Here is a 12,062-nt window from a genome sequence, read left to right as displayed (position 1 = left end):
TCAGAGACTCTGTCCCTCACCACCCCTTGTTGTAAATATTTTTGTCCACCCTAAGCGTGGAAGGGTATTCTCAGATGTGAGACCCTTGCTCATTGCACCATCAGGATTCAAGCAAACCGGGCCGAAGACGGCTGTAATGCCAGAAACCGGTCCCCGGGAGCTTGTTTCCTTCCCAGTGTAAGAATTGGCTTTTGTAGTTTGGTTTGTCCTGTTCCCATCATGCACTGGGACAGGAACAGACTAATTTGCATACAGCCAGGTTCTGAAACTGGGATGGTGCAGTGAGCTAAAAAACGGTGTTGGATCTAGCCCTGATCTCTTGACTGGGTGAGAGCTTTCTGCTTAATTCAGAGACTCTGTCCCTCACCACCCCTTGTTGTAAATATAATAGTATGCATTAAGCAATTATAATGAAAACGCATTAAAGTGAACTGTTTCAAATGAGTAATGATATATTTTAACCCTATCTGAAAGGTTAACATTCATTGAATATGTGAAATAGTGTGCAAAGTATCAGGATGTTTTTGAATTACACATTTCTTTAGTATATAGCATTTCCACGCTTAGGGAGCACTTTTTTGATTTTCACGTAAATTTAAACTCATGAAATTGATTTGGAGGTCTGCCCAAAGCGGCATTTACCCCAACATTTTGTTTTGTACGACAACATTGGATAGCATGGAAAATAATATTTATATTTGTATTACTGTCACAATATTTTTTGATGTTGCAGGCAAATATAATGTATGGTTATTACTTTAGGCCATTATAAGCATTATGCATGTATTATATTGAGCAGAGCTGACCTCCTTTCTATTTCCATGAATTTACTATGCACTGGCACTTTAAAAAGCGGGGTAAACTGTTGAGCGTTGTTATGTGATCAAGGCCGCTTGTATGGCCGAAACGCGTAATGGCAGAACACTAATAAAATAATTGTTGCACAATTTGGAAGTCTGCACTCATCTTTTTCCGAGACAATTTGGATGTGCTACGAGGTAAAGTGATATATATATATATATATATTCACTGAAAAAAACATAGGTCTCAGGGACGTTATAGTTAGTTGGACATTTCACTCATACAAAACCATAAAAATTCCCCCGTTATAGTTAGTTCAGCTTGCGGCTCCACAATGCACTGCTGATGATGTCACATATTACACCATTCATGACATGGTCAGTAAGATCACTGATGACATCACTGATGACATCTCAAATGACATTACTGATGACATCATCCAGTGACTGTGTGTTTCTGTAAAAATTAAATATGTTTTATATATATACCATGGTGTATTGAAGAATGAGTGGGTGTATAAGTGTCCGGATGAAGGATTTAGTAGGTGTGTGACTGTATAAGTGAGGGATTAAATGTGTTTTACTGAATGCATGGGTTAGTGACTAAACTGTCCGAATGTGTACATCAGTATGTCTGTTGTTGTGTAAGCTGCTGCAAGTTTTTGGTCAGTAGCTACATGAGTGTCTATTTGGGTTATTGATTGGTTGCCTGAGTATTTGTATGGGAGACTGAGTGTGTGTGTGGGTGGCTCGGAGGTGTGTGACTGCATAGATGTGTGAGTGGTTGATTCACTGGGTGTATGGGTTCAAGAGTGCATGTGAAAACATCTTTATGGGTGTGATTGATTCTTTGCATGACTGACTAGGTGTGTGAGTAACTCCATGGATGAGTGGCGATGTGTGAGTGTCTGTATAGGTGTGTGAGTACATATGACAGTGTTGTATTGACGAGTGACTGTATGTATGAGTGATTGTATGGGTGAATGAATGGATTTGTGTGTAGACCTAGGAATCAGTGAGTATATATGTAGTTACTGGTATTGGTGTGTCAATGGTAGTCTGTACTTTACAGTAGGTGTATCAAAGGTTATATTAGAGTGTGTGGAGGTGTATTGTATTATCACGGGGATGATAATGTCATTTGAGATGTCATCAGTGATGCCATCAGTGATGTGATTAGCTGAACTAACTATAACGGAGGAATTTCCATGGTTTTGTATGAGTGACATGTCCAGCTAAGTATAACGTCCCTGAAACCTATGGTTTTTTTTCAGTGCATTTCTAAGGTTTTTTCAACGCTAATTTCTAACAATACGTGCCTGAAATCTATGTTTTTTTCAGTGAATTGTAAATTGCGGGATTAATTCCCATTGAGGCCTGAGGGTCCCTGAGGGCCAACTAGCCCACCAGGTACCTCCAGTAAGCGCCACGGAGCTGCAATGCAGATAGATGTAAAAAGGGGAGTGGCCTCTGAACACCTCTCTGCAACGCAGCTCCCTGGCACATACTGGAGGACTCTGGCGGGGTTGTTTACCCCAGGGACCCTCAGGATTGAAGGGGGCTTAATCCCCCAATTTATAATGTGCCAGGGGAGGCTTTTGCTTAGTGCTGCTGGGAGGGGGCGGGGCCTAGCCGCGATGCCAGTTAAAAAAAAAAATAATTAAGAAGGGGGCTGTGTGCCCCTGCTTTTGTTGCCTTTTTTGAGCCCTGGGGATCCCATCCCCCAGGGTCTGGCCCCCTTTTTTAAAAATTAAATGTAAATGGGAGGGGGCCGAATTGGCCCCCCTCCTGTGGCCAATTCCGGCACCAGGGACCCCATCCCCCGGGGCACGGCCTCATATTTTTTTGTGGCCATGCCCCCACCTAATGCACAGTCCCGAGGAGGTGGTGGTCCCCGAAGAGGTGGTGGTTCCCTGGAAAGTGGTGGTCCCCGGGATTTGGGGGCCCGTAACAGACCCCCGCATTTAAATACTTTGTGCCCCAGGGAGGTGGCAGTCCCAGGGGTTTGTGGGGGAGCTCGAGCCCCCCACAAAGATTGAACAAGCCTTGGGGGTGGCAGTCCCCCGGGGCTACAGGGGGGCCATGTGCCCTCCGCAAATATTTAAAAACGCCTGTGGGAGTGGCGGCACCTGGGGCTTGGAGGCCCCTCCCATAAATTACAATAGAATCCCCGAGGGCTGCGTGCCCCCCGCAACTCAATAATCTTGCCTCGGGGAGGTGGCGGTCCCTAGGGCCCCACATACTTTTCTTTCACTGCCTTCAGGGTGTTTCTACCCTGCATCCTTTTGTTATTTTTCACCTTTTATTTTTCTGTTTTCTTGTGCCTCGGTTACAGAGAAACAAGATGGCTGCCAACACATCCTGATCTGAAGTATTGTCAGTCAATTAGAATGAAGCTCGTGATCGGCAGGGTGCGTGGATCCACAACGCCTCTATATATCGAAACTTTTAATTTTGTATTTACTCTGCAACTACTGAACGGATTTATGCCATTTAAAAAAAGAGTGCTTTCTGAACCAAGCACTATCTTTTTGCCAAATTTTGTGTAATTCCGTTCGGCAGTTTGAGCTGTAGCCGTGTCTAAAGTTTCCTATGGAAAATAACATGGAGAAAACATGTTTTGGGACCCCCTTTTTCTCAGCCCTTGCTTACTGAATCACCCCGAAACTTTCAGGATAGGAGCTTACTGGAACACCCCACGAGTTTTAAAAATGTTGTAAAGATTCGTCAACTGATGCCAAAGTTATTGGGAAAGCAAAAAATGCTTTTCCTATGGAAACTAGGTCCTAACTATAACTACGTACTGCCAACCGCCAGTAGGTAATATACACACACATACATATATATTTTAACTGAAAAAAAGGTGGAAGTGATTTTATAGTTAGCGGTTAAATGTGAAATAATATGAAATCCCCAAACCCACTAAAATATGCCAGTTAAAGTGTAGTAAAAATATACCTATATTAACATCTCAATACTAATTTTCTTCAGCCTGCTCCTCAGGAAAGGTTTTAAATGTAACAGCTACTATTTCAACATAAGGCATTCAGGACGGGTCACTTTTGTCTTTAGCACACCATTCTAGCGCTCTAGTTGTTCTTTAAAACCCTGTAGTTAAGCTGCAGTAGAACAATGAGTAAGCAACTGACAAGCTGCTACCGATATTCAAAAACTGTTTATTTTTGTTTTTTTAAACTTTATTTACCATTTCCAAATGAATGCATTACAAGCATAACATGGTTACTCACTGCAACAATGCAAAGAAAAGAAATAAATATTTACTAAGACAATATGTCCCCAAATTCAACTCACTGTTTGTTGCGGCATAACGAACATTGCATACTGTGCTAACAACATTTGAGCAACCTGGCAACAATCTTCTCCATACAGGCCCTCCACCCATCGCTCCCAACATAGGAGATATGCCTATAATAAAAAACATAGTAATGCAGGGTTACCCCACCCCGGAGGGAACTATCCCTGCAGGCTGCTGTGAAGTAGGGGCAGAGCCAATTTCAAACAACTAACTCTTCAGGGGACTCCAAATATCCTTGGGTCTAGTTGCAGGGTGTTGTCTCATTGCATACAGTTCACAATTTGTGTTACAAAATGTGAGGCTATTAAGCCAAGATTTTGTTGTTGGGGTAACCCTGCTGCCCCTTTTGGATCGCTATCACCCTCTTTGCAAGCAAAAGGCAAATGGCAAGGAATTTTGCACAGCCGTTTAGGGAAATCGTGAACATATCCCAACAAAGCGACCTCGGGGGTAGGGGCTATCTCTAGTTGAGTCATACGCGATGAAATTATGTCAATGGCTCTCCAGTAATCCCCATAGTTCCAGGTCATGTGAGAGAAATCAGAATGTGGCCCTCCACACTTAGGACACTTGTGTGGCCGTTTGAGGACTACAGAATTGATTTTCGCAGGTGACATATATGCCCTCCACAAATTCATGAAGTGGATCAATTTGTGTCTACTATTTAGGGAAACCTCTTTGTTCTGGGTACAACAATGGGACCAATGCGAATCCAGTATTGGGTGCCCCAAGTCCCGCTCCGATGCCTCCCTGATCTTGGTATCCTTGCTAGGGACTAAAGCCATACATGATCTATATAATTTGGAAATTAGATGGTCCCCCCCACTGTTCATGAGCAATAACGTAAGTGGCGGGAAGGACTCAGGCTCCAATGAAAATTTAACGATCTGGGCTTTGAGCGCCTTCCGAATCCTACTGAAAATGTTTTGATCCATAAAAGTAGCCTTGCTCTCTGTGCTAGAAAAAACATTACCCTCTGGGAACAGTTCCCCGAACTTTTCTAAGGAATTTGAGGGGAGTGTGCGTTGAACCAGCTTCTCCTCAGTAATATGGAGCCATGGGTTATTCCTAATAGGGATCGCAGGGGAATATACGGTACGTCTACCAGTCACACGCACTAATTTTCGCCAACCCAGCTAGTGGTGGATACTGTTTGGATATCCAGGGGGTCTCTGGGAAACCCTTGTGGTAATACCGTTCTCAGCGGGGCTGGAAGCACTAGTTAAGACTCAGGCCTAGGATACGGAATCCATGCAGAGCAGGAATGTGTGAAACTGCACTGTGCAACCAGGTAATAAATCTGAAAATTGGGGACTCCAAATCCTCCTCTGTCATACAGTAAGGTCAGTGTGTCCCAACTAACTCTGGCCCTAACACCTCCCTAAACAAGCCTAATAAAGTGAAAATGGAGAGTACGGACAAAAACTATTAGTGAGTGGAATGGGAATATTGTGAAACATATATAATAATTTAGCAAAGACCACCATTATTATGATTGCAACTCGACCAGATAGCGAAAGAGGGAGCCTCAACCAGCATTCCACCTGTTGCTCCAGCGTATGCAATGCGAGGCAATAGTTGAGTAAAATAATCTGTTCAGTTTCTCAATGTATCTGGATTCCCAAATATCTGGCTGACTCATCGCACCACGACAGGGGGAACTCATAATCCCACCTAATGGCACTGGGTGTCAGGGAAAAATGTCCAACTTACCCCAGACTGGAGCATCCACCAAATAAGATGATCTCTCTGATTAGCAGCTCCAAATTCTCCTGAGGATGGCAATTATAAAAATAATATCATTGTGTAAAGTGAGATTAAGAGAGAACTGAAGTCCTCTATGCAGATGCCGCTCCTGCAATTGTCGGACCATGGGGTCCAGCATGATGAAGAAAAGCAAAAAGGAAGGCGAACAGCCCTACCGAGTGCCACAGGTAAGAGAAAACTGAGGGGACAGGGTGCTGTTCAACCGAAGTCTTGAAGTAGGTGAAGTATAAAGTAGTGCAGTGAGTTCAATGAAGCCCTTAAGCGTTCCCATCTTCCCCATGCCTGCCAAGAAAAAGGGGCCACTCCAAGGGGTCAAAAGCTTTATAGTGTCAAGTAATACAGCATCCGCCGGGACCCCTGGTGAGATTCTGTATATAAATGGGAATAATGTATGCAGGTTCAGAGCTTTCGATCCATGAGGGACAAAGCCCAACTGAGCTGGGTAAATAATTCGCTCTAGCAGAAGTGCCAGTCTCAACGCAATCATCTTAGCAAGAACTTTATAATCAAGGTTTAATAGTGAGAATGGCCTATATGAACCACACAAAAGTGGGTTTAGTTTAGTTTAGTTTAGTTTAAAGGAGTTTGTAAAGCGCCTGGTGACGCCTCCCGGCGTGTCCCCGCGCTGTGGAGAGAGAGTATAATAGTAGAGAGAGAAACCATTCACACTGTAAAGAGGCAGGTTTTCAACTTCTTCCTAAAAGAGGATTCATTACTCTCCAGCCTGATATCCAGAAGTCCTTCCTGGCCTTAGTGAGAAGGATTATTACCTACTCATGTAACATGGGGGGCAGTACCCTACATTCAAGTGCTTCATTATAGAACTTAAGAAGGTATGGCAATAAGAGTCTCTTATAGGCTTCATAAAAATTGCCAGTGAAGCCGTCCAAGCCCGGGGCAGTCGAACCGCTCATGTCAATATTGGCACTTATGATTTCCCTAGCGGAGAATGGCTCTGCTAGAAATTGTTGCATAACTTTATCAGGCCACACCATCGCAATTTCAGCTAGGTATTCATTGCAATCCTCAGCGCTATGCGTTACGTGCGTCGAGTACAGATTTGAATAATAGTCCAAAAATTAATCTTGTATGTCTGGGATGCCTGTCAGTGTCTGGCCACTTGGGGAGTGGATACAGGCAATGTATTAATGTCCGACCGAGGGTCTCAGAAGGAAAGCTAAAGTGCTGCCAGGTCTGTCTCCCTCTCCATAGCGCTGTGCAATGGCATATTTACTCAAGACATTTTTCTCACGCTCAGCCGCTTCCCTAAATTCTGCCAAGAGTGTCAATTGGCGGCCGTGCTTAGTCGGGTCAGACTGCTGAGCGTGCTCCCTATCAAGTGACTCTAGTTGCTGTTAAATGTGAGCTAACGTACGTCTCAGGTCTTTAAATACCCCAGCAAGCATGTATGCTTTGAAGGCCTCCAAAAGGGTGGCCCATGAGTGCACCAATCCTTTATTTAACTCATAATACTCCACAATGGCGTCTTGAAGTTCTGCATGGAACACATCGTCCATCAACGCCTGACCGGGGAACCTCCACTGTCTCTCACAGCCATTTGGTCTGTGGATCATAACCATGTAAACTACAGGGGAGCAATCAGAAAATGTGCTAGGGAGATGTTAGGATGCCCAATACCAAGCTGCCAAATTAGGGGTTACCAGCCAGAAATCTAATCTAGTCCAGGTATCGTACTGCACAGAGTAATGGGTATATGCGGATTCCCCTGGCAGCAGAGTTGCCACACATCAACAAGTTCAAGCGAAGATGCAAAATCTGAAGTGGCGAAATGGCAGGTAGGGGTCTAAGGGTTGGTACATTGAATGTCAGGGGGTTGAATGCATTGGAAAAAAGACGCAGAGTTATACAAGAGATACGGGCTTTACAATGCGACATCATATGTTTACAAGAGACCCATGTGGCTTGGTCAAAAAGACACCTGTTAACAGAACTTGGGTTCAATTTAATAGCTTGCACTAAATATTCAGGAACGGCCAGAGGGGTTGCAATCCTTGCTAAGACTCATATAGCTAACACAGGGAGGGCGCAATCTGATAGATTGGGACGTTGGGTGATAGCAGAATGTGTGGTGGGTAATACTAAAGTTACACTATGTGTTGTATATGGAGCAAATTTAGACGAAGCAGAAACTCTTAATGTCTTAAATGTAGAATTGGCAGCTTGGCCCACACCACTGATTATGTGCGGTGATTTCAATATTAATTTAGCACCTAATATGCTAAATAACGAGAAGGCAAGATATTCAGGTAGGAAACCGAAAGTATTCAAAGCATTACAGTCACTTCTCGAAGCGCATGGGTTAGTGGATGCTTGGTCGGCTCTAAGAAGTGGGCAGCCAGGGTATACTTTTTTTTCTTTTCCACACCGCACATTGGTCCGATTAGATTATTTTTTTGTTTCTACCTTGATGTTGAATCAGGCGGCAATTCAAGTATACCCTAGAGTGACATCAGACCATGGGCCAGTCGTAGTGACGTTTTCTAGTATCATCTCTAGTGAACGCCCACGACAGTTCTCTTTTGATCGTAAACTATTGTTCGAACAACTTTTCATTGAACATATGAAGGCGTGGATTGCATAATTTTTTAACATTAATCGAGGGAGTAGTAATATAGGGTGTGCGTGGGATTGCTTTAAGGCTGCTTTTCGTGGGGAGGTATTGAGCTGGTGTCTCTATAATCAAAAAAAACAAGCGGCAGAAGTAAAGGCATTATATCAAGAGCTGATCATGGCTGAAGAGGCGCTTATGGTAGGGATACAGGCAGGGAGTAATATTGAAGTAGAGATTAATGAAGTAGCGCGTCTGAAGGCAAGAATAAATCTGAAGTGGTCACAGGAAGCTGCCAAAAATCCTTTCTAAAAGACAAAATCATTATGAATATGGTGAGGCAAGTGGAAGATGCCTCGCCCAAAGATTAAGAGCAAAAGCAGCAGCCCAACGGATCGATGAGATATTAGATGACAAAGGCGACTCTGTTAAAGATGAACAGGGTATTTTGGAGATATTTAGACAGTTTTATAAGTTACTTTATCAGGGGGATGTGTATGATAGTGGCAACTCCGCATCATTGATTAGGCAATATTGCACGAAAGACCTTCTGGAAGATGATAGGGTAAGGTTAGATGCGCCTATCAATCTGGAGGAATTGGAAGCAGCGATAAATGGATTGGCATTGGGCAAGGCTGCTGGCCCAGATAAATTACCCTTAGAAATATATAAAATCTTTTTTGCATTTCTGAAAAACGACCTTTTGACAACGATGCTCGCAGCACAGATAGGATTTGCACCCAAAACTTGGCAAGAAGCGACTATAGTGGTGTTCCACAAAAAGGGCAAGCCACCTAACCTACCGGGGTCATATCGCCCTATATCACTACTGAATGTAGACGGTAAAATGTATTAGAAGATTTTAGCAAATCGGCTTTCTGGGGTTATTTCGGGTCTTGTTTCTAAAATACAACATGGATTTATTCCACAACGTGGTACAACTAATCATGTTAGAAGAGTGATAACACTACTTGATTATGCTAAGGCAACTAGGGAACCCTTTTGCTTAATTTTATTGGATGCCGAAAAGGCTTTCGACCGTGTGGCGTGGCCCTTTCTGTGGGATAACTTGAAGAGTCGTGGTTTTGGTCCTGAGTTCATCAAATCAATACAGGTTCTGTATCAGCAACCGGTAGCCCGGATTAATGCCATGGGCCTGGAATCAGCAGCAGTGCAAATAGGCAGGGGGACCAGACAGGGGTGTCCCTGCTCCCCCTTACTATTTGCTCTATATATTGAGCCTTTCTTAAGAATGCTGGACTCCAATGCTAACATTACTCCATTAAAAGTACATATATATCAGGCTAAGGTGTTAGCATATGCTGACGACGTAGCAGTGGTCACGTCCAAACCTATCATGGCAATGCAGGCTATAGAACATCTGGCCCTAGAATTTGGTAAATCATCTGGATACAAATTAAACGCAGCAAAAACCCAGTTACTCAGTATAAATATATCAAATTACACTGATGCTAGACTTTGTCAGGAAGTTGTATATTTGGGAGTCACGCTGCGGGCTAGTACAACTGCCTTAGTAAAAACTAATTGGGATCAGCTCTTAGTTAGTGCTAAGAAAAAACTAGATCAGGCAGAATGTTTACACCTTTCATTAGTAGGTCGTTGCAATTTATAAAAAATGCTGATTCTGCCTCAAATTCTATATTTTGTTCGGTGTATACCCCTAGAAGTCCCGAAGACCAGTTTGGAACAACTACAGACAGTTTGTATGCGTTTTATATGGTCTGGAGGGAAGGCTAGAAGGGCTAGGCGCTTCATGATTCTCCCAAGAAAGGTGGGAGGTTGGTCGGTTCCAGATTTCACACTTTATTATTATGCCTGTATGTTGCAAGGAATGGGAATTTTACTAACTGGCAAAGATCCTGCAAGACCTGCAGATTCTCCATCGATCTATCAAATGCTGCTGGGGGTAAAAGTCAAGAATTGTTTATTTAAGTATCTTGAACAAAGCTACTACAAACGTACTCATTTTAAGACAATGATAGCTGTATATAAGGTCTGGCATATAGTTCGGAGGCTACTGGGTCTTGGGAAAATAACTTGGTATACCCCATTCTTATCGTCGTTTTTCTTACCCTTAGATATCTGGGATAGAATTGTACTTAATTGGAGGGAGAAAGGTATTAGAGTAGTGGGGGATTTGTATGATGCTAGTTATTATAAATCTTTTGAACAATTATGAGAACAATATTCTCCCCCCAGAGACCATTTTGCTAAATACTTACAGATTCGTAATTATTTAACGGATTTGGGAGGTAACTTCAAACCGGATTCTCTAATTGAAGACATTATGAAAGGGGTAAGAATTGGAGTACTATATAAACATTTGTTAGACACTAAAGAAAATGATCTCGAGCAACAGAATATTAAATGGTGTGCCAAACTAGGCAGACAGGACATCCAAATAGAAACTTCACTAGTTATGGCTAAAGATGTATTCTTGTCAGCAAAGTTGGTGGCTCAACATTTCAAATCAATTTATAATTTATATTATACCCCAGATAAGGTGTCTAAATGGTCAGGGGATGCTATAGGCAAATGCTTTCGGTGTGGGTTTATCTCAGCGGATGATGTCCATATATTTTGTACATGCACTGTGTTAGCTCCCGTGTTGTCACAGATAGAAAAATGTGTCTCGGCAATAGTCGGTAGCCCGATACAATTGACAGTAACACAGATATTACTGGGTGTTGAAATGGGCACAGAGAATACTAGTATCTCGAAGAAACATGCTAAACTTATTTTTTTAGTAACTGCAGTGTACAGGCTATGTATTGCATCTGCATGGTTGCAACAAGAACCGCCCGCTTTTGAAGCCTGGCGGGCTCGCTTTTTTTCAATACACAATATGGAACATAGTCTCTATGCCTTAAAGAGCTCCCGTAGAAAGAAGATTGGGGAACAGATTTGGGGGTTGGTTACAAACTATCTCGAGACGTAAATGGGGGGACTTATCTTGATCTTATATAATTTCCGGGTGGATTTAATTAAGTTTGTCATGTATATAACTTTGTTCATTTATAATTTCGTTTTCTATTGTTTTGCTGCAAAATGTCAACTGTTGGAGATGTACTGGATCGAACAAATTGTTTTCCTCTGTCACTGTTGTTTTTTTTAATTTTATTTTTTTTTTCTCAACCGACTCATGTGTTTTCATATAAATAAATAAAAAAAAAACAAAAAAACAAGTTCAAGCGACTCACACAATTCCAGCAACGCGCGGGGTGCTTGTGGCTTAGTATCCGGGGCGTCGGACGTACTGTCACGTGCATGATCTAATAGGAGGTTAAAGGCCCCCCATGCAAATGTAGTCTATGTCTAACTGTAAGAGTTGTGTTTGAGGTTGAGAAAGAATTCTGGGTTGTCAACATTAGGTGTATATACACAAACAAACGCCATGCGATGGCCCATGAAGTGATCCTCTACCATCATATAGTGACCCTCACTGTCATTGCGGACTCTAGAAAATTGAAAGGGCATGCGTCTATGAATCAGTACATACGTGGCATACGTGCTGTAGTTCGCAAAATAGCGATGTGGGCCCCAGGATGAAGCAAAGCTGGTGGAAGCTGACTTAGGCAAATGCTTCTCT

The sequence above is a fragment of the Lissotriton vulgaris genome, chromosome 4_1 (assembly GCF_964263255.1).
Source record: "Lissotriton vulgaris chromosome 4_1, aLisVul1.2, whole genome shotgun sequence".
Taxonomy (NCBI): domain Eukaryota; kingdom Metazoa; phylum Chordata; class Amphibia; order Caudata; family Salamandridae; genus Lissotriton; species Lissotriton vulgaris.
Note: the sequence above shows the minus strand (reverse complement) of the source record.